The sequence below is a fragment of the Tachypleus tridentatus genome, chromosome 10 (genome assembly GCF_004210375.1).
Source record: "Tachypleus tridentatus isolate NWPU-2018 chromosome 10, ASM421037v1, whole genome shotgun sequence".
In the NCBI taxonomy this organism is placed as follows: domain Eukaryota; kingdom Metazoa; phylum Arthropoda; class Merostomata; order Xiphosura; family Limulidae; genus Tachypleus; species Tachypleus tridentatus.
The window spans coordinates 124,098,074-124,123,386 of NC_134834.1; the positions used below are offsets into that span (position 1 = coordinate 124,098,074).

The window sequence follows — 25,313 nt, forward strand, 5'->3', positions numbered from 1 at the left end:
TACCTAACCACCTGGCCATGGCGGATCAGTATTTCGAAGAATTTTTACTAATACATACAGTCTGAAAGACTGAAGAACTGCAAATGTCACACTTAGTGGACAATTGAATTACACTTATAAATTTACGTAATGACATGAACACTATAATTAATAACACTATCAAACTTCTATTATCAAATTTACAGACTTACAACACTAAAATACGGGGTTCGATTCCCTTCGGGGCTATGGTATAACCTTACATTGAAACAACAGCATACATTTGAATATTTTCACTCCCAATATCTGTACTGTACACTGTACCAGATCGTCTCGTTAGAAAGTAGTGACAGAAAGTGTGAAAACGGTTTGAATAGGTAACGAAGCAAACTTTATTACACGTTTAACATACTAACAATCTCTCTTCTGAAAGTTATTGTTTCAAAATGTTTCTCGTCATCAAATCTGATTTCATAACAAATTTTAAGAACTAAGGAAATACTACAAAGAAACATTTAACTATTTGTGTTTACTAGTAAGAAAAAATCCATACCTTCAGTCACGTAAACATTTAACTATTGTGGTTACTAGTAAGAAGAAATCCATACCTTCAGTCACGTGAAATCATTTGGTTTAATTTCTGGTGTAAGTTCTTTTCTATTGTAAAGTGACACTCGAGTAAAAATAACAAAAAACAACAACCTAGCGTTAAATCAACGAAACGCGAAGCAGAGACCACAGAACTAAGAGAGGACTTCGAGAATAAACACCAGTCGATCAATTCAGTTAATGATGTGCCAAAATGAAACAAGACCAGGAAAACATAGGGACTCCAATATGGTGGGTGTTAAGGTACACAAGATGAGGGGCGTTGTTATCAAGACAACTTTATTACTAGAGAACCACGTGAAGCCAACCACCTCTTAATGGGGCAATAAAAGGGCCAATTACTGACAAGAACGCAATTATACGCTCGACAATTCAGCCCTGTTTAAAGATGATTAGTACACATGCAGTTTGTAACAGAAAGAACGGATATTATCACATAAAGGATATTATACTCTTGCTTTCCTCCAGAGGGCTATTTAACTATGACGCACATTTATGTGCGTGTTATTTATGCTGTATGTATATTGTCAATAAGACATATCTCTACTGTTTCAATGACTTATGTCAAAACAGCTGCCAAATAGGTGTAACGCTTTCAGAATTGATGTCTTACCATTATATCCCACCCAAAAAGAAGATATACAGATACACGGAAGGTTGGAATTAAACCAATTACAGAAGGTAATTCGGAAGATTGCTGAAACACTGCATGGTTGTTAAATCACTGATCTCTCTTGAAGACGTTAAAGTTTTAATGTACGCGGTGTGATAACAGGGGAAAGTTTTAATGTACGCGGTGTGATAACAGGGGAAAGTTTTAATGTACGCGGTGTGATAACAGGGGAAAGTTTTAATGTACGCGGTGTGATAACAGGGGAAAGTTTTAATGTACGCGGTGTGATAACAGGGAAAGTTTTAATGCACGCGGTGTGATAACAGGGAAAGTTTTAATGTACGCGGTGTGATAACAGGGATAACAGGGAAAGTTTTAATGTACGCGGTGTGATAACAGGGAAAGTTTTAATGTACGCGGTGTGATAACAGGGAAAGTTTAATGTACGCGGTGTGATAACAGGGGAAAGTTTTAATGTACGCGATGTGATAACAGGGGAAAGTTTTAATGTACGCGATGTGATAACAGGGGAAAGTTTTAATGTACGCGATGTGATAACAGGGGAAAGTTTTAATGTACGCGATGTGATAACAGGGGAAAGTTTTAATGTACGCGATGTGATAACAGGGGAAAGTTTTAATGTACGCGATGTGATAACAGGGGAAAGTTTTAATGTACGCGATGTGATAACAGGGGAAAGTTTTAATGTACGCGATGTGATAACAGGGGAAAGTTTTAATGTATGCGAGTTGTCATTCCACACACTTTACCATCCAAACTACAACTTGATAGAATAAATGAATGATTCACTTTTTACTGTTATTTAAAATAGCAAAATTTTTATAACAAAATGGCTTAGATTTAGTCGATACGTAAAGGTTTCCACATTTCCTGCTACAAGTTCACAAAACTAACGAACCAGTCAGCATCTGATGTCAAAGTAGAACATGGATACAAGAAAGTTATTGTAAGAAGAGAGGACTGTCATAAAACAAAGACTAGACAAAGTTTTACTCAACACACACTTTACCAAGTCTGCCTCATTGAAGGTCAACTTAGAATTGACCTTTGACACTCTGAAGTGACGATGTGTACTTGGTAATTTGTAATTCATCACACCTCATTTATATTTCTTGGGCCTGGCATGGCCAGGGTGTTAAGGCGTGCAACTTGTAACCTGAGGGTCGCGGGTTCACACCCCGTCGCGCCAAACATGCTCGCCCTTTCAGTCGTGGGGGCGTTATAATGTCACAGTCAATGCCACTATTAGTTGGTAAAAGAGTAGCCCAAGAGTTGGCGGTGGGTGGTGATGACTAGCTGCCTTCCCTTTGGTCTTACACTGCTAAATTAGGAACGGCTAGCACAGATAGCCCTCGAGTAGCTTTGTGCAACATTCAAAAACAAAAAACACATCGTCACAGGCTTCTGAAGGGATTGGTAGAAACATTATAGGATTAAAAACAGTTAACAAAGTCTATTTTAAAATAACAACTTGCTAGTTTTCCAAAAACCGTAAAATATAAACTAAATTATTAAAAAGTGTTCAGTAACGTGAATTATACAATTCCGCGTTTGTCATGTATACATATAAACCATCAGTTACTGTAACCATTATTGAAAGACTTACTTTATTACACAACGTATAATTAATACATACTGTATCTTAAAAAGTATCAGTGTTCCAGTCCCCTTAGAAGACTTCTCAAAATCGATTCATCAACTGATCTCAAACTGAAGTCAAGATGAATAGTATCACCTTCAGTGTTAGCTGTAACAGATAAAACTTTCGTTTGAACGTACGAAAAACGTATTGAAATGAAAGCGAATTATAATACACTAGCGCTATCTATCTACTTAATATATACTTAAACATATTGTAGTGACGTGTAAGAGTTAATTTTTTTTATTTAAAGATCGTCGCTACCTGTGTAAGTTCATTAAACAGTGAAAACTAAATATTAGTTATGTATTTTCTGACACATAGCCATTACTCGATAAAAAAAATCACATAATGTGATCATTTCTATAAGACGACAGATAAACAAGATGTTATATTTTATAATCATAACACTGCGTTAAGGAAGATGTGCGATTATTGAAAAGCCAGACACTACGTAATAGTGATGGTTACAGTAAAGATGCGCGATTATTGAAAAGCCAGACAATGCGTAATAGTGATGGTTACAGTAAAGATGCGCGATTATTGAAAAGCCAGACAATGCGTAATAGTGATGGTTACAGTAAAGATGCGCGATTATTGAAAAGCCAGACAATGCGTAATAGTGATGGTTACAGTAAAGATGCGCGATTATTGAAAAGCCAGACAATGCGTAATAGTGATGGTTACAGTAAAGATGCGCGATTATTGAAAAGCCAGACAATGCGTAATAGTGATGGTTACAGTAAATATAAAAAGAAACTTTTCATCAGACGATACGTAGTGGAATCATTACTTTCTCGTGACGTGACTGACGGTCCTAAAACTGACCTTTACATTTTCATACATCTAATCAAAATCGTTTTCAGGGTCAGTTCAAATACTCACTTAAAATACGTTATTCTTATTATTGTGGATAGTACCAATCTCCCAGTGAAATATTTAAAACGTTCACTCATATGATTGATTACTTGGTAATTTGCACAAACAAAACAAGTATAACACATACCGATTTGTTCAGAGAGGCTGTACACGTGATAGAAAAATTTAGAGACGGCGCAGATAGCCTAGTTGCTTTGCGCCATAAAACACCAAACCGACCAACTAACATTTAGAGAATACTTTCCACAAATAATACACACACAACCCATGGCTCTGTCTAAGCAACCAACTAACATTTAGAGAATACTTTCCACAAATAATACACACATAACCCATGGCTCTGTCTAAGCAACCAACTAACATTTAGAGAATACTTTCCACAAATAATACACACACAACCCATGGCTCTGTCTAAGTTACCAACTAACATTTAGAGAATACTTTCCACAAATAATACACACACAACCCATGGCTCTGTCTAAGTTACCAACTAACATTTAGAGAATACTTTCCACAAATAATACACACACAACCCATGGCTCTGTCTAAGTTACCAACTAACATTTAGAGAATACTTTTCACAAATAATACACACACAACCCATGGCTCTGTCTAAGTTACCAACTAACATTTAGAGAATACTTTCCACAAATAATACACACACAACCCATGGCTCTGTCTAAGTTACCAACTAACATTTAGAGAATACTTTCCACAAATAATACACACATAACCCATGGCTCTGTCTAAGTTACCAACTAACATTTAGAGAATACTTTCCACAAATAATACACACATAACCCATGGCTCTGTCTAAGTTACCAACTAACATTTAGAGAATACTTTCCACAAATAATACACACATAACCCATGGCTCTGTCTAAGTTACCAACTAACATTTAGAGAATACTTTCCACAAATAATACACACACAACCCATGGCTCTGTCTAAGTTACCAACTAACATTTAGAGAATACTTTCCACAAATAATACACACACAACCCATGGCTCTGTCTAAGCAACCAACTAACATTTAGAGAATACTTTCCACAAATAATACACACACAACCCATGGCTCTGTCTAAGCAACCAACTAACATTTAGAGAATACTTTCCACAAATAATACACACACAACCCATGGCTCTGTCTAAGCAACCAACTAACATTTAGAGAATACTTTCCACAAATAATACACACACAACCCATGGCTCTGTCTAAGTTGGTTTATTATTTAAAACTCGCACATGGACATCATGAAAAAAGGAACGTTCTTAGAAGACATACCAAAGGATGTTCATTAGTTACTTGTTGGTCAAAGCGCGAATTTATAGGTGTCAGCTGGAAAAGTCGCATCGAAATGAAATACTTTAATACGTGACCTAATATTAATAACCGATACTGTGTTCTGACCGACACTTTGATTGAGAAAAACAAGTATTGCGTTCGTTTTTGCAAAACGGACAGACATATCAGAAATTGTACTTTCGTATCTTTCAAGCTTCTTAGAATATGAGACAAGAACAAGTTCGTATTTTATTTCACACTTTATAAATCCATTATGCTTATGGCCCAAACGAGCTGTTCAATTAACGTACTATGATTACATATTGTACCCAACATACAAGAAATGGTTAGATTGTGTCAGTTGATTTAGAATAATTTTCAAAATGAAATACACTGCACAACAATTTTTCTTGAAAACTTTTTGCTGATTGTGACAGGTACCTGGTGGGTATGCACAAATATAGTTTTGGTTTTGCTTCATTACGTAGGAACTCTGAGAAATAGACAGTTAACTGTTTACCGGCAATAACGTATTTAATTGTGCTTATGTTTCTAATACGCTATTAAGTTCAACATAATTAAAAGTGTTTTGCTTCTGATTTTCGTTTGTATTCAATGTCCGGTGCATCACATTGCAGTGTCCAACAGTAGTCAGCAAATATTGACGGATTCCAGTTGCCCCGATATCGTTTTACCATTGTAGCAATGTCCTGGTGAAACCTTTCACTGTGTTCGTCACTGACAGCACCGAGATTTGCAGGGAAGAAGTCCAAGTGTGAGTGGAGGAAATGAATCTTGAGTGACATGTTGCACTTCATTATTTTGTATGCTTTGAGAAGTTTGTTTATCAGCTGAATGTAACGTGGGACTTTGTAATTGCCAAGAAAGTTGTCAACAACGTCTTTGAAGGCTTTCCAGGTAATCTTTTCCGGCCCAACTAAGAGATCTTCGAACTGCTTGTCACTCATAACATGTCTAATCTGAAGGCCAACAAAAATGCCCTCTTTGATTTTGGCCTCAGTTATTCTTGGAAACATCTGTCTTAAATAACGAAAACTTTCACCTTCTTTGTTCATTGCTTTCACGAAATTCTTCATAAGTCCCAATTTTATAGGAAGAGGAGGCAAAAAAATCTTTGCCGGGTCGACAAGCGGTTCATGCGCCACATTTTTGTCCTGGAACTAACCCTTTACGGAGTGGCCAACTCTGTCTATAATAATGCGACTCTTGGCACGACTGTCCCATTCACAGATGAAACAACAGTATTTTGTACAGCCGAGCTGCAGTCCCAGTAACAAAGCAACGACTTCCAGATCTCCACAGATATTCCAGTTGTACTTGCTGTACTGGATGTGCTTCAGCAACATTTCCATGTTCTTGTAGGTTTCTTTCATGTGTGCTGCATAGTCAATAGGTATTGAAGGGTGAACGTTGTCATTGTGTAACAGAACAGCTTTGAGGCTTAACACTGATGAATCAAAGAGACGCCACTCTTGCGGGTCATGGTCACAATCCAAAGCAGAGAACAATCCTTTGATGTGAACACAAAAACAGAGACTGTCAACTTGTGCAAAGAATTTGGTTATATCATCTTGGCGGCTTCGAAAAACAGAAATTTCTGCAGTCTCGAACCTAGCAATTCGGCTTTTGCTTTTGACAGACCCAAATCTCTGACCAGATCGTTTAATTCTGAGTGTGTTATCAGATATGGATCGCCTGAGGAGCACGGTTCATAATCCGGATCAATGTCACTGCCAGTTCCCTGCGTTGCAGTTTATCTGGTTCGTCTAAGGTCCATTCCTCTGGTGGTTCCGGAATTGGAAGACTGTCGCTATATGGCATGAGTTTCATTGCTGAAGGCAAATTAGGGTATTGAACTGACTTGATTGTTTTTGGCAGAGAAACCAGACATTAGTCAAACAGAAGTAACAGTCCGTAACATGGTCTTTCTGTTCTCGCCATATAATCGGGACAGCAAACGGCATTGTCTTTCGAGTACCTCTGAGTCAAGCTCTCAGACAGACAGAACATGTCGCACAACAAATGTGAGGCGTCCATTCCTGGTGTTGATCAGATGATATGTTTTCTTCACAAGAGCATTCATTGAGCGTCTCTGATGAACAAGCGAATACTCGCCACAAATATAGCAGAATGTATCCTGTAAAACGTCTATAACATCAAACTTACTTATTACACTGCCACTGAGGCAATGCTATATTCTGAAACAATACGTACACACTATAAGGTCTATATTAACCCAATGAACAGCATCTGTGTATGCAAGCCACTTTTATAGCCTGCTGAGACAGTGTCAAACTGACTCCGGCCTGCCCAGTCTGCATACTTACACAGAACAGCTTCCAACCTGGCTCGATTTCATGCCTGGACATGCCCAGACTGCACAAAACATTGTTCATAGGTCTCTTACAGAAACGAAAATTTTTGGACACAAAAAACATGACAAAACTAAATATTTCGATGAAACTGTACGTGATGGGCAAATTTAAATGTGATTTTCGTGATCAGTAGCCAAAAATCTATCAGAAACACCCAACAGTGTTCAAGAAGCAAAAACTTCTTTGTGCAGTGATATAGGTCCAGTTGTAATTTACAATATTTACTTAGATTACATCAACGTATCAAATGTACGATATTTAATTATACATTACGTACCCATGTAGTTCATAGCTAATTGTTTCCAGGTGGTTCTGATAAACTCGTTCCCAAGTTAATGCTGACAATCAGAATTATAAAAGAACCTTTAGTAATAAATCAAGTTATTTTTATTCTGCTATTTTAAAAGTTACATTTATCCAGTTACATTCTGAAACTATTAACGTTGTATGTATTATCTTTCATTTACATTCCATCACATGTATAAAAATCACCAGTTCTGCGTTTTTGTTCGTTTTTGAATTTTGCATAAAGCTACTCTAGGGCTATCTGCGCTAGCCGTCCCTAATTTAGCAGTGCAAGATTAGAGGGAAAGCAGTTAGTCATCACCACCCACCGCCAACCCTTAGGCTACTCTTTTTACCAACGAATAGTGGAATTGACCGTCACATTATAGTGCCTCCACGGCCGAAAGAGCGAGCATGTTTGGTGCGACGGGGATTCGAATCCGTGACCCTCATATTACGAGTCGAACGCTTTAACCCACATGGCCACGCCGGGCCAGAGTTCTGTGAAATTCACTTTTCATCAGAGACAGATATTTAAGTAAAATATGGAACTGAAGTATCACACCAGGATACTCGTTATGAAAATTTAGTTTTTATATAAATACTAAACAATCTTTTATGGTTAAATTACACAGCAAGAATATTTAACAAACCTGCATTTTATACATATAACTTGTGATGTAAAATAGTTAATGTAGGTATGTATGTATAATCATATATTTAACAAAACTTATACTAATGTGATATTTAAGAAACCTCCTTAGTTATATAACATACTGACATACACTGCAGTGTAATAATACTTACGGTATATATATTTTAAGTAGGTTACAAGTTATCGTACAAGTTGCAAGTCAATGTTATTTTAGAAACTATAAAAAACACTTCATAAATTTAAAAACTAAACTCTGTCTATCCCTTGTTCTGTTAACATTCACATACCACCATTGTAAGCTTAAAACTGATACGTTATCTCCAATACATGTAAGTATAGAAGCATATATACATAGGTTTAGTGTCTATCATTACAACATAAACTAATTAAAACAAACTGATGTCCATTATACATTAACTCTTACAATGATTTTGTACTAAAATAAATTGACATGTTATTAAACTTTAGATGATATTACAGAAAGCTAAATTTCTAGATAACTACTTTCAGTTTTTGTCGTTTACATGTAACACGTTTCTTGAAGGCGTAATGTTATTGGTACGTAAAGAAATGTCACTGTCGTTCACCTTACATACAATCTGACAGTTTCGTCCGAGAGCCAAACCCTCTGACAGTATAGTAATATTTGATAGTTGCAAAAACACAACTGAAATAAGTTTTATATTAAAAATATAAAAGGTGGCTAGCATTCAAGGAAAACACCATTATACTAGTTTGTTTGTGTTCAGGTTTACAGTAAACTAGTGTACATACTGTGTTTGAAGACATTCTCAAAGGTAACACCATTATACTAGTTTGTTTGTGTTCAGCTTTACAGTAAACTAGTGTACATACTGTGTTTGAAGACATTCTCAAAGGTAACACCATTATACTAGTTTGTTTGTGTTCAGCTTTACAGTAAACTAGTGTACATACTGTGTTTGAAGACATTCTCAAAGGTAACACCATTATACTAGTTTGTTTGTGTTCAGCTTTACAGTAAACTAGTGTATATACTGTGTTTGAAGACATTCTCAAAGGTAACACCATTATACTAGTTTGTTTGTGTTCAGCTTTACAGTAAACTAGCGTACATACTGTGTTTGAAGACATTCTCAAAGGTAACACCATTATACTAGTTTGTTTGTGTTCAGCTTTACAGTAAACTAGTGTACATACTGTGTTTGAAAACATTCTCAAAGGTTCGGGCCGAGTACGAATGCAGAGATAATCGGTTTCCTGACCCAGCTGTTAGCTAATAACATTGTTTCTTACATACTGTATTAAATGACACGTTTAACAAAATGCAAGTGTTTGTACCACAGCTATGTTACGTTATGAAAGGGTAAAATAACGCAGTTAGATGAATACCGGAACTCTTAATTGTGAAGCATAGCTTCATTTCAGTTTCAAAGTTTTTCAAAAGTTTCCATACACCACAGGAAGATCTCATCCAGGACTAATAATTATCCTTCCTGTAAGTGTTTTATGTATTTATTTATTTTACCTTAAAGACGTTCCGTTTCTTTTTTCACGTTTTTCTTGACTTTGAATGTGTATACAATGGTCTTAGACTTACGACGGTAATTCGCAATATTATTGTATATGGTATTAGACTTACGACGGTATAGTGCAATATTATTGTATATGGCAAATCTAATACAGTTCCAGCCTTTGTAACTTCACAGTGAAGGTTAAGATAGAACAATTCCAAACTTGTACCAAACTGTACGTTTAGCGATGGTAACTGACGAGATAATTAGTTTCTATCATCTTTTAGAAATCATCAAAACATTGACAGGGATACACAAAGCTTTAAACTATTCATAGAGAAATCTATATATCCACCTCCATCTTAAAGTACACTGAAAGGCCACCTTACATGGTGGAGGTCGCTACAGAAGAGCTAACAATTTGAGCGGTTTTGTGTATGCTGAAATTGGAGACCACCAAAGGTATTAAATCTCAATAAGTAAGAAAAACTGATGAAACTGATGTCTGATAGTATGTTGTCTCTCCAATAACACAGTTGATGATAATGTAAGTCATACCTTAAGGTATATTCTGTTGTCTCACCAATAACACAGTTGATGATAATGTAAGTCATACCTTAAGGTATAGTATGTTGTCTCACCAATAACACAGTTGATGATAATGTAAGTCATACCTTAAGGTATAGTATGTTGTCTCACCAATAACACAGTTGATGATAAGGTAAGTCATACCTTAAGGTATATTCTGTTGAATGATTCTTTTTGTTCAAACACAAATAATCCGAGTAGCAGGTTCTAGTTGAGTCTCAAACTGCTTTGGCAATGATAAAGTTTAAAGGTGAACAATAGTTTTGTTTTGTCAGTTGTCTTCCTTTCGCTAGTGGCATCTCTTTCATACAATAAAAACTAGGACACAGGGGCACATGTGTTGCATATCGTGTGCTTAGTCACCATTTATAGTGATGTAGAAAGTTTCGAACTTTTTGTGTAGGCGTTTCTTTACAGTGTCGCATAAAACACTTATTCCAGAAAACTGTTCTCGTTTCCTGGTTACAGTGTGACCTTGTCTTTCTGTTTATTATTCGTATCAGAAAACTGTTCTCGTTTCTTGGTTACAGTGTGACCTTGTCTTTCTGTTTATTATTCGTATCAGAAAACTGTTCACGTTTCTTGGTTAGAGTGTGACCTTGTCTTTCTGTTTATTATTCGTATCAGAAAACTGTTCACGTTTCTTGGTTAGAGTGTGACCTTGTCTTTCTGTTTATTATTCGTATCAGAAAACTGTTCACGTTTCCTGGTTACAGTGTGACCTTGTCTTTCTGTTTATTATTCGTATCAGAAAACTGTTCTCGTTTCTTGGTTATAGTGTGACCTTGTCTTTCTGTTTATTATTCGTATCAGAAAACTGTTCACGTTTCTTGGTTAGAGTGTGACCTTGTCTTTCTGTTTATTATTCGTATCAGAAAACTATTCACGTTTCTTGGTTATAGTGTGACCTTGTCTTTCTGTTTATTATTCGTATCAGAAAACTGTTCACGTTTCTTGGTTAGAGTGTGACCTTGTCTTTCTGTTTATTATTCGTATCAGATGTCACATCCTTTTTCTTGGCCGAGTGGAAGATATCGGCAAGTTTCCTAGAGAGCGAATGCTATGAGAGATGATTGGTCACGTGGTAACAACTTTATGATACAGTTCCTTTCCTTATCAGTTCAGGTTGAGAGAAGAACAACTAATACAGTAAAGCAACAGATTGTGCGAATATATACACAAATAAGCAAACTGGTTTATGTTGTTGTTGTGTAGGTCCGTTTTCTTCAAACTTATCCAGACTGTTCACTCTCGCTCCACTGAAAACTCAGTAAAGTTTTGAGACTCGGATAACTCAAATTTTCTGTTCGATCTTGCTGTTATTAGCAGACCTGTTCTATACTGGCGTAGAAATCAATTTATTCGAGAATACCATACACGTATGTGTTGAAGATACATTATAAAAATCAAGCCAAATCTCTAAACAGTTTACAGAGTTCATTCAATTCTTTGTACGAATTTAAACTGTTACTTTCAGATAAACCAACGCTACCGTGAGAACTGATATAGAAAATCGATTTTTGTATTATTTATTTTTAGATACCATAGCCTACTCAACAATATAAGCTGATAACAGAAATTGAATAAAAACGTCTATAGGATTTAGATGGATCTCTACAGAGTTCTGTCTGCATCAAGAATAATCTCACTAAACACATCTGACTGCCATTAAAAACATTCGGCTAGTCCAAAGTCTGTAGTATCCTTCACAGAGGGAGTCTTCAGTTTACCAAACATCACTCTTATGTGGATGATTTAGAGATCTGGGAGTTAAATATAACCAGAACAGCTTCCTGCTACAACAACTGTTATTTGTCATGGTTACCTGATTCAGTTTTCTTCCATCGGTAACTAAACATTTAAGCTGTTGTAAGAGGTCTATATGTTGGTCTATATATATTAGTAAGTTGATGAATGATGAGGAAGGAAACTTCCTCACAGAAGGATTTTACTTCCTTGCTAAAGAGATTTTTATTTCCACGCTGAAAAAACATTTTACTCTCTCACCGAAAGAAACGTTCCTGTTCTATAAGAACAACTGCTCGAACTAAAGTACATTTGATATTAAATTACAATAATTGATTTTAGTTTGTTTTGAATTTCACGAAAGGCTAAAGGGAAGGCAGCTAGTCATCACCACCCACCGCCAACTATTGGGCTACTCTTTTGCAAACGAATAACAGGATTAGCCGTCACATTATAACGCCTCCACTACTTAAAGGGCGAGCATATTTGGTGGGATAGGGATTCGAACCCGCGATCTTCAGGTTTCTAGTCAAACGTCATAACTACCTGACCATACCGGGCTAACCTTCAGGTTTCTAGTCGAACGTCATAACTACCTGACCATACCGGGCTAACCTTCAGGTTTCTAGTCGAACGTCATAACTACCTGACCATACCGGGCTAACCTTCAGGTTTCTAGTCAAACGTCATAACTACCTGACCATACCGGGCTAACCTTCAGGTTTCTAGTGAAACGTCATAACTACCTGACCATACCGGGCTAACCTTCAGGTTTTCTAGTGAAACGTCATAACTACCTGACCATACCGGGCTAACCTTCAGGTTTCTAGTGAAACGTCATAACTACCTGACCATACCGGGCTAACCTTCAGGTTTCTAGTCAAACGTCATAACTACCTGACCATACCGGGCTAACCTTCAGGTTTCTAGTGAAACGTCATAACTACCTGACCATACCGGGCTAACCTTCAGGTTTCTAGTCAAACGTCATAACTACCTGACCATACCGGGCTAACCTTCAGGTTTCTAGTGAAACGTCATAACTACCTGACCATACCGGGCTAACCTTCAGGTTTCTAGTGAAACGTCATAACTACCTGACCATACCGGGCTAACCTTCAGGTTTCTAGTGAAACGTCATAACTACCTGACCATACCGGGCTAACCTTCAGGTTTCTAGTGAAACGTCATAACTACCTGACCATACCGGGCTAACCTTCAGGTTTCTAGTGAAACGTCATAACTACCTGACCATACCGGGCTAACCTTCAGGTTTCTAGTGAAACGTCATAACTACCTGACCATACCGGGCTAACCTTCAGGTTTCTAGTGAAACGTCATAACTACCTGACCATACCGGGCTAACCTTCAGGTTTCTAGTGAAACGTCATAACTACCTGACCATACCGGGCTAACCTTCAGGTTTCTAGTGAAACGTCATAACTACCTGACCATACCGGGCTACATTACAATAAAGAAAGTAGTTCGGTTTAGTTTAATTAATTTCTCTCGACGTTCACAGTTTAAAAGGTTGTGAAATAAAAATATCGCTACATGACAAGCTGCACCTGTCGTATATGTTCATGAAATTAGTAGAGTAAAACAAAACGTTGTATTAAGTAGTTTTAGAAAAGGTTTTGTGTTTGATGACCTCCTGTATTTATCAGGTGAAAAACAACAACAAAACAATAAATAACAATGTGAACCAAGAACGAAGATTTGTTTGTTTTTGTTGAGTTCTGTGAAAAGACAATCAATATATATCTATAGCAGTTAAACTTAAATTTTGAAGTGATAGGTTAGAGGGAAGGCAGCTAGTCAACACCACCCGCTGCCAACTCTTGGGTTACTCTTTACTAACGAATAGTAGGATTGACCGTATTATTATATCGGCTCACACGGTTTATACAAGAAGCATATTCGGCAAGTGAGATTCGAACCAATTATGTAAAGATTGATAAAAATTCTGTCATGTTCTACCAGACAGTCAAAATATGAAAACGTGTGTAAGGTAACTACATAAAAATAAGTATATGCACAGAAACGTGAGAATTGTCAGATTTAAGGTATGGGTTGAATTCTTTAGAATAAGTGTCCGATTTGTTGGCGATACATTTTAACAATGAACAAACAGTCTATTTGTTTAAAAATAATACATTTTAAAACAAGTCAAACACCGATGTTCATTACACTGTTCGTTATCACATCTTTCATTAACTACCTACTTTTCGTTAAATTCTACAGAGAGTAGTTCAGTTATTTTAAGAAAACCAATCTTACAAGATGAACTCTTCTTGTTTACTCTGTTATTACAATACAATCTGTAATAATTCAATTTTTAAAAATCGTCACTATACGGTCTTTTTAGCTAAACTCACATTCACACAGTGTAGAACTATCTTCAAACTACATTTTCGAGGTCTAGAATGGCCACACACTACTAGATAATATGATGAATAATACTTAATTAAAACAACGAGAACATAGAATGTTCTTCTAACATAACTATTACTTATTCATACACATTCGTAAACTGTTAACATAAACAAACTTCCAAAAATAACTAAATTCAACAATAGCATTAAACTTAAACAGTCGTGTATATCTAATAAAAAATTAACCAAGTACACTGTTTAATTATTAAACTCTCATTAAAATGTCCAAACTTATTTCATTAAGCTGAATTTTGCTAGTGTTATGTAAACAACTATTACTCAACTCAACAAACACAATATACCTGTTAAACTGATTTGATGTTTACAGGACTTGACACAATGACTTTTTAATTTAGTAATAGAACACCAGAAAAAATATTAAAACGAAGTTAAAGGTTTTAACATTTATTAAATAAACAGAGTCCCCAGTTGGTACAGCAGCGAGTCTTCGGATTTACATCGCTAAAATCAAGGGTTCGATTCTCCTTGGTGGACTCCGCAGATAGCCCAATGTAACTTTACTATAAAGAAAATCACACACACAAAAGAAACTGAGTGGTGACTTTACGGTGTGTAATTGTTATCACGCATAAATTTCAAATTATTCTATGAAAGTTAGCCCTAAACTACTAGTTTTCTTTTATGGACTAGTTAGAAGGTCAGACTAGTCTATATAAAGATAATGGTAACTTTATGAGCAATTTAAAAGTTACGATTATAATTTAATTGTCTGTAATCTTAAGAGTTATAAGTTATATAATAACAACAACAAACATTAGCACTTAAAAGTTGCCTTACAAATTAGTGAGCCACACTAACATTTCAAAAGAATGTTTAAGGTACTGTAATAATTGTTTTTCCATAATTAAAAACTGCCGTATTCACACACATAATGTTGATACAATTTCATACGTGGCATGACCAGGTGGTTAAGGCGCACGTCTCATAATCGAAGGGTTGTAAGTTTGAATCCCTGTCGCACCAAATGTGCTCGTCCTTTCAGCCATGGGGGCGTCATATGTTTCAGCGATCCCACTATTCGTTGGTAAAAGAGTAGCCCAAAAGTTGACGGTGGGTGGTGTTGACTAGCTGCCTTCCCTCTATTTTCACACTACTAAATTAGGGACAGCTAGAGCAGATAGCCCTCGTGTAGCTTTGCGCGAAATTAAAAAAAGAAACAAGTTCACGCATTAATGGAATAGTGTTCAAAACTCACAAGGTTTTGAAGATACTATTGAAGCAACTGTAGATACTATTGTAATCTATATTTTAACCGTTTCGGTTTACTTGTTTTTGGAAGTTAAGCTCAAAGCTACACAATGGACTATCTGCTCTGCCCACCATGGGTATCGAAACCCGTAAGTCCGCAGACATACCGCTGTGCCACTGGGGTTGGGGGGTTTAGGTTTGGACGTTACTCTGTAAGACAGAGTCACTACTCCTGATCATGATACAATAACTAGAAGATTCGAGAATGTCCGTTCCATTTTGAATTTCGCAGAAAGCTACTCAAGGGCTACCTGAAATAACTGTTCTAAATTTAGCAGTGGTAGGTTAGAGGGTAGGCAAGTATTGAACACTAGCCACCGCTAACTCTCGAGTTACTCTTTTACCAATGAGTAGTTGGATTTACTGTCACATTATAACGCCCTCACAGCTGAAAGGGTGAGCATATTAGATGGCAAGAATTACAACCCACGACCCGTAGATTGCGAATCAAGCACCCTAGTTACCATTCGAGAGTGTTAACAGGATACTTCCTGTCTTATTATTTCCAGTTTTTAAAAATATTACAGTTGCTTGGAATAGTAACTATAACAACGTTTTGTTATGTACAAAAATAAAACTTTATCTAACTTCAGACAAAATTTAAAACCGTAAACTAGATGGGGCTCTCAGTGGAGGACAAATCCGTAAACTATAGGGGGCTCTTAGTGGAGGACAAACCCCCACCATGAACATTGATCATATTCAGTCCTCAAAAAATACAAAAAAAATATGTTTGGATGTCAGTCGTTATAAACAGACACGACGAACCACCTTTTGTAATGGACTATATACGTCATCAAAATCTGATTATTTTTGACTGACTTACAAAATGATGTAAAAGATTGGTCCCCATGTGAACAGAAAGATTTTGAAGTTTCGCGACTTTGACCCTCCAAAAACTAAAAAGAACAGTTTCAGTCGTAGTCCAAAAGATATAAGCACCTTCAGCGTAAATCCATTCAACCCATTTTAGAGAAACCTTCCTGACAAACACACACAGACGTGTAAACATAATTTCTGTCATCTTCAGTGGCGAAGGGTAATTAACAGAAAGGCTCCAATAACTTGAAAATTTAAACCAATAGATGTTAGCTTCACAACGTACAGATTAAAGAGAACCAGTTACTAATACAATTACATTTAGTTTGTGAAATGTTATCAGTCAGAGCTGTTTTGAATCTTCGTGTGTTGACTTGAATAGAATGTCAGTGTTCGAATTTAATATCGTTCTATGTCATGCTGTAAAACACTCGAGATTTTATAGATGAAAGAAGTACAATATTGTATAAACCTTTGCGGGGACATCTGGTTGTGGACACTTCTATTTATGAACGACAAGAACGCATTAAAACTGAAATTACTAAATGAGGTCTACCGTCTACTACACATTAGGTGCGTTTGTAAGAATTCCTTTCTACTAAGGAACCTCTTCCCATTCAAGTACAAAATTAATAAAATAAGGAAGTCATTGTCGTCTATAAATATAAATGGCATCCCATTGAATGCTAAAGGTTTATAGAACATCGTATATTCCAGCATGTCATGGGATGCGACTAAAATTAAATTCGAATAGTTTGACATTTTATACAAATTAACAAATAAATAACAATTGAAAAAACAACAATGACACATTAATAATGAAACAGGTTTGAGGCTAGTATGAACTTGCAGCCCGAAATAAAGCATCGTGGTGAATGAATTCAGTATGTTAATTGATTTATAGTTGATAGTCTAATTTCACAAGTATCTCAATTATCCCGACTCGGGCACGTGCTTTGTTGAGTTTTAAATACACTAATTCAACTTAAGAAAACTGTGCATTTGTTTATTGTTAAACAGAAAGCTACACGACGACCCAGTTGTGCTCTCTATATCGAAACTCGACCCGCCATGGCCTGGTGGGTTAAGGCGTTCGACTCGTATTCTAAAGGTCGCGGGTTCGAATCCCCGTCGCACCAAACATGCTCGCCCTTTCAGCCGTGGGGGCGTTATAATGTGATAATCAATCCCACTATTCATTGGTAAAAGAGTAGCTCAAGAGTTTGCGGTGGGTGGTGATAATTAGCTGCCTTCCCTCTAGTCCTACACCGCTAAATTAGGGGCGGCTAGCGCAGATAGCCCTCAATTAACTTTGCGCGAAATTCAAAAACAAACAAAGTATATCGAAACTCAGGTTTCACCATTCATCAGTGGCACGACGGTATGTCTGTGGACTCGCACCGCTAGAAACTGGGTTTCGATACCCATGGTGGGCAGAGCACAGACAGTTCTTTATGTAGGTTTGTGCTTAATTCCAAACAATCAATCAAAGCCTCTAGATATACTGCTGAGGGAAGTTAAGGTTTGTATAAGTTGGTTTCATTTTCATTAGTTTATATTATAACATTTTGTATATTATTACCCAGCGTTTTGTTTGTGTATTGTTCAAAGTGCAGTTAATACACAAAACTGTATTCGAGTTATTTATAACGTTTAGTCACGAGAACATTTTTACAAACCTCGATTATCCAACTCCTTAAGCCGTTCCTGATTATATTAGATATGCTTTTAGGAACACCGCGATGGTTCTGATCCGTGTAGTTTTAATAGAAACACAGCGATAGTTCTGATCCATGTAGTTTTAATACAAGACATAAAGTGAATAAAGTACAATTTCGTTTCAAACGAATAAAAACTCCGAAGAGAAAATTAAAGCGAATATTTGAAAGAGGTTAAAGTTACCACAGTTCTTCATTAACGACGTCACGGCCCTTACTTAAGACTAGTTCTATAAATGCTCACTGGGTTCGTAAACAGGTATTGGGCCTCGAGTTCCATCTCCAGTAAATATTTGTTTTAACTACTGGTCCAAGCACGAGCTAGTAATCGATAACAAACATTGAACCCAGAGCACGATGGAACGTATCTCTCTACACGAGAGTTTTGACGATAGTGGTTTTCTCGTTACGAAAGCCTAGTATTAAGTTAGCCTAGTTTGTGTACTTTTGAAAAGAAAAGTAGAAGCTCTCTCGCTATCTGTCTTTTGTTTTGTTATAGCGTTCTACTATTTACAAAGCAGTCTTTAATATAATCCACACATTGTACACTAAATAGTGCTTAGATGCTAACACTTATAAGAATGTAATACTAGTACCACATATGTATTCAATAAACTGAAGTTTATTTATTCATACGAGATCGGCATATTTCTGGCGCATAGGCAGAGGTGCAATACAAGTAGGCTTAGTGAACTAAATTCTACACACAAACATTTATTGTTATCATGTATTCGACTATATAGATTGTTACTATGTTAACTACTAAAGCATGATTGAACTCGCATATTTTAACGTTTGTTAAACACGAATTATCACAGTAAAACTCACGTTAATCCTATAAAAATAAAAACTGCTTAACTATATTACGTGTTAATGTTAGTGCATATATACGATTGTATGTATGCGAGATAAAACTAATATACATGTACGAAAATAAAATAAAATTTAGTAATAATGGATAGCACGTAAAAATGAACTTGTGACACGTCATTAAATCAACTGTTTTCCAACGGCTACAAACATTTTTAATATACCACAGTAGCAGAGGCGTCGCTAGACGATGGCGTACGGGGCGCGTGCCTCGAATCCACAGTTGGTATCTTAGAAATAGAAGTCCATGATCGATATCATACTGAAACATCAAACATTCCAGAACCAGTGGGCCCGACTCCCAAATCTTTTCATTACAAGTCGACGCCTCTGTACAGTAAAACGCAGATAGCCCCTGAGTAGCTTTGCACGAATTTCAAAAAACAAAACACTGTATAGAAAAAAAGGTTTGTTTGTTTGAGTTGAGCAGAAAGCCATAGAGTGCTCCACACAACACGGTTATCGAAACCCGGTTTCTCGCGTTGCTAGTCCACATAGATATCGCTGTGCCACTAGTAGAGAGAGCATAGTAAGAAAAGTTGACGTTCGAGACTGAACACTAAAATTCTTGACATCACTGATTAAAATTTTAAAAAAATATAATAGCTAATTCTACACGTTTCTAATATATCAGGCTAAGGTAGGAGCACTGACTTAAGGTAACTAGAAGTCAGTGTAGAATCTCTCTTCAGCAACATTTAGAAAGTTTCTTCTACCAATGTCAAAGTTTTGTGCTTTTGTGAAAACGTTTATAATGATAATATAGTAATTTAACACATTCTACCTTTACGACCAAATTAATTCGTTTAAATCAGTAGTCTTCCCGATTTCTGAAGGACTTGTGCTAATGTTTTGCTAAAGATGAGCATTTTGAGATTAGTAAACGCCCCTAGGTTTGAATAACATTATACGAAACACTGCATTTAGCACGTGATTAATTATATTAGATCCACTAACCAAATTTTATTTTGGGTTACTGGATAGGTGGATTCAAAATTTATTGGTTAATACTTGTACAGACATTAAATTCAATAATTTTTGAAAGTCTGATTACGTTCTTATCATGAAAAAAATAAACACACACACAGAAAGTATGATATTAAAGCTTTATAGAACACAATTTGAACTGCATCTTAGGAAGTTCGTAGACTAATTTGGTTACGTCAGAGGTTCTGTAAATTTGAATCTAATCATAAGAAGAAAGGAGACCAGTCAAAAGTAACCGCCGCCACAAGAGCTCTGCCCGGCTCTTTCAGATAGAAAGCGAGATTCCCTGTCACTCTTATAACGCGTTTATAGCTGAAATTTCGGAACATATTCAGTAGTATCACAACTTAAACGTTGGATCTTTCGATAAGCAGTCCTCAAGCTAGCCAATTGTTCACCACCTATCTTTCTGCTCAACAAATTCACTTGCCTCAAGTTATGCTGTAAAATTAAAGCTGTTATATGCGTGTACATATACCAGAAATAAAAGAAATAATCTAAAACAAATTCTACTAATATTACTTTAGTGAAATTTAACGACCATCGAAGTACCCACACCACCAAAAAGATGTAGTGATCCACTAAATATCTTAGTTCAGAATTCCAAAGCCCGATTTTTATTTGCGAAATCAACCCGTTGAAAGTCAAACACTACCTATATGCATTCTCTATATGAACGGTCTTCCAAAGTCTCTACAACCCCAGACTGGAAGAACCATGACAAAAAGAAATGACACAGTGTCACTTAGAGACGTATATTTTTATTAGCACGACGTCAGGAACATTAAAGTATTTGTTTCTTCTCTCCTAGCGATATCTAGATCATTCCTTTTACTCCATTTACTACCGTGGCGTTCTTTTACATTGTATATGTATTTTCTTTCCTCGTAATAACAAGGATTCCATTTTTTGACATTATGAAACCTGAAGGTGAGTAAAATAACATGTTCGTGTTTCAAATCACAAGCTAATGTCTGTATTACAAAAATTTAAAAAAGTGGGAATGAAATAGATAAAAAAAGGTATACACACAACACCCATGACTGGATTCGTAATTAAAAGTTTTAGTAAGGTTTGTCAAACAAGTTTAATTAACCAAACCTCTCGCACCGACTGTAGTTTTACAATTTTGTGAAAACGAACTTGTTCACAAAATATACATTTGTTTGTCTCTAAAATTTGGCAGTGAGACAAACAATGCATACCCACATTAAGAGTCCAGAATGCTACCCACGTGACCACGCCCAGCCATACGTATTACGGAAACAAATATTACCACAGTCTACGTGTTGGCTGTTGCAGTCTTTCTGTTAGTTCAGTAACAAGAAGGAAGATTTAGAATTGAAGTGACATAAAAACAAACAACACGCTCGCACCCATCAGTTTGTTTGTCATCACGTTGATTCAGAATTTAAGTAAAACTACATCAGAGTTGTTTGTACCTAGTTATTAGCTGGTTTTCAGCTGGACTACAGCACACATTGCTAACACTACTTTCCACTGACCAAGAAGTGGAATTTGATCTCTAGTTGTTTGTATCCATGGTAACTTGGGCTACAAAAATATTCTCCCGATTCGCTAAAACAGTAAAGTAAATTTCTAATTATAATGAAACATCGTTTTTCCGATATAAATTATCTATGGTGTAGAAGTATTATAAACAAACATACAAGGTAATGGAAGCCATATTGGAAAGACGCTAGTTGTCATTCTTAATTATATTTCTCCTACGTCAACAAATAATCAAAACTCATCTAGACTCTGGTTATTTCCAAGGCTGATATCACACCGTTAATTTAAAAAAACAACAACTAAAAATATAATTCTGCGGACCTAACGTTTTTGTGTTGCGCAAATATTACTAGAGGTGAGAAGGATTATCAAAATGAGGTCACATCACAATAAGAAAACCCAAACACACAAAAAAAAACACACCAAGAAATAACGTGAGACAACGCAAGACCTTTCACAGCTGTCAGTGCTTCATTACATGAAGTTCACGCGCCACCTGCCACTCACGGCACTCGAAAAGCGTGCTCTGCCAGTTATGTTACAAACGACGTTTTTTTTTTTTTTTATATATTATTATTTTGTACTTGAATAGTCCCGAGAGGGTATAATACTAAACTACCAAGTTTCCAATATAACGAGTTTCGTCCAAATTGTTAGGTTATTTTTGTTTCGTCACTACCGTTGTTTTATTTTAAATACTAGGATTCCGACGTAATTAAGTATTCTTAAAATTACTCATTAACTTCGAAAAACCGAAGTGTTATCTTTTCCTTCGCAAGTTGCTGAACGGTGAAAGTCGGTAGTCGTGGTATTAACAGTTGAAATTGGACACAATTAACAGCAGTGCGATAAGCTTACGAACTGACACACATGAACTTACACTGCTTAGCGTTTCCAAAGTCTTAACAATACTTATTTATGAATCACCTCTTATCATGACAATAACAATCGACGCAACTGTTTCAATATACTTCCAATAAGAAAATCCTAAAAATCAACTTACTAATGCGTAACGGGGCAACTTGTTGTTTGTGTGTATGATGTGTTTGCACAAAACTATTCCTCTTACTCATTGTGACGCCCTACTGCTGAAAGGACGAGCATGTTCGGTGATAGGATTCGATCCCGCGATTCAAAAGTAGAGATCTTGCTAACATGCTAAATTTGATTAAAATATGTACTTTTCACTTGGGCACATTCGCTGTTAACGATATTTTCGGCTGTATTTCTAAAATTATCTCACGAAATTCGGTCAGGTTAAGAAAATTAGGTCAGTCATAAGCCCATATATTAATTTAAGAACGTATAAAAGTTATAAAAAAATATACAAGGAAAATGTCAAATTAAAAAGTATAACTTAGATACATTACTGTTCACAACTACGTCTATATTAGGATATCATTACAAACATTTATTATTTATTGAACAAATTAACGGCACAATATGAAGATATTTGACCCGATATACGTTGGTTTTCATTCTTTTAGTTCTTTAAGATTGCAATACTTGAAGCTTAACCTACAAACCAGCTCCGTAGTTAGTAAATAAAAATCTGCCTGACTATGTCAACCCATCCGACTCTTCATTTACGTTTGGTTCGAAAACCCACACGGTAGTGTACACATTATGTGTAGGAACATTTACTCAAAATACTGACTACAATCTCGTGATTGTAATTGGAAGTAGTCTGCTGTGTACAAACAAAGAAGTGTTGGTGCCGAGAGGCTATTTTACACAATGTGCAGAGGCACCCATTTAAGTGGTTGTGGGCACTGAATAAGTGCAGTATAAGTACGTAGCAAAACCCTCTGACTGGTAGAGTTGTTGAGACAAACAAACAAGTGTTGTGAAATATGATTGGTTTGTTTTAGCGCGAGGGGTACACTACACTAGTTCTACGAAGAACACACTTGTTACATACTACACTAGTTCTCGGTTATCATTGTGATTTGATTAAATGGATTGTTTGTTTGTTTTTGAAAGGGCTATCTGCGCTAGCCGTCCCTAATTTAGCAGTGTAAGATTAGAGGAAAGACTGCTAGTCATCACCGACTACCAACTCTTGGGCTATTCTTTTACCAACGAATACTGGGATTGACCGTAATATTATAACGCTCCCACGGCTGAAAGGGCGAGCATGTTCGGTGTGACAGGGATTCGAACCCGCGACCCTCGGATTATGAGTCAAGCAAACGGACCGGTGAAATAAGAGAAGTGCTGTATGTTCGGATGTTAAAATGAGTAGCAGAACCTTAATCATTAGTGCTGTATGTTCGGATGTTAACATGAGTAGCAGAACCTTAATCATTACAGAGATGGTCACGTGTTTATAAACTTAATACAATACAAATACTTATTGAAGTGTTTAACGAATTATCCCTCCTTGGTCATTATAACCCCAAGTACCTTTCAATGACATTTCACGAAATTGATCCCTTGTCACTCAGAGTACAGATCTCGCTTATTTTATGTTCAATCAACCTAAACCTTAATTATCTCACGTATCGTAACCTTACGATTCAATAACATCAGGCCTAGTTATTTTATAGCAAGCCCTTATGAACGAAAGTTCAAGCTAGCATTTCTAAACGATTCACTTTCATCGTTTGCTTGCTGAGAATATTGAGTTTTACATCGAGTGAGTGGATTTTGAAGATTTACCAACGTGTCCTAATATTGCTTTGTATCATAGAACACGTGTCTGTTTTTGTACCCGTATGTGTTGAACCTTCTGGCTTGCAAACTGTCTCACTTCAATCCTTCAGTGAAGTTGTATTGTACGTGTTAAAAACACAAACAAACCTTGTCTTTTGCATTACACAGGCATACAAATATCACGTATGATTATTAAACAATGTTAACATTTAAAACTTGGTTCTAAGATATTACGGGAACAGGCGACAAAATATTCATTTTTTTTCTCTCATCGCCAAATTTAAGAAATTCGGTAAAAAAGAAATAGGCTGGCGTTTGTCACTAAATTACACCGAGCTGAAGACTATGCTACATCACTTATATTGCTGTCGCTTGTCACTAAATTACACCGAGCTGAAGACTATGCTACATCACTTATATTGCTGTCGCTTGTCACTAAATTACACCGAGCTGAAGACTATGCTACATCACTTATATTGCTGTCGCTTGTCACTAAATTACACCGAGCTGAAGACTATGCTACATCACTTATATTGCTGTCGCTTGTCACTAAATTACACCGAGCTGAAGACTATGCTACATCACTTATATTGCTGTCGCTTGTCACTAAATTACACCGAGCTGAGACTATGCTACATCACTTATATTGCTGTCGCTTGTCACTAAATTACACCGAGCTGAAGACTATGCTACATCACTTATATTGCTGTCGCTTGTCACTAAATTACACCGAGCTGAGAGACTATGCTACATCACTTATATTGCTGTCGCTTGTCACTAAATTACACCGAGCTGAAGACTATGCTACATCACTTATATTGCTGTCGCTTGTCACTAAATTACACCGAGCTGAAGACTAT

The 25,313-nt window shown here is 36.4% G+C and overlaps 1 protein-coding gene across 6 annotated transcripts in view; it reads right to left on the reverse strand.

Moving 5' to 3' along the window:
- LOC143230252 (uncharacterized) overlaps window positions 1-25,313 on the reverse strand; it is a 270,711-nt gene that overhangs the window by 16,351 nt on the left and 229,047 nt on the right. Inside the window, exon 2 of one of the 6 annotated variants that reach the window (XM_076463463.1) lies at window positions 2,859-2,969. The exons of the other annotated variants lie outside the window; for them this stretch is intronic. The gene's annotated coding sequence lies outside the window, so the exon portion shown is untranslated. The remainder of the gene's footprint in view (window positions 1-2,858; window positions 2,970-25,313) is intronic. 6 annotated transcript variants of the gene reach the window in all.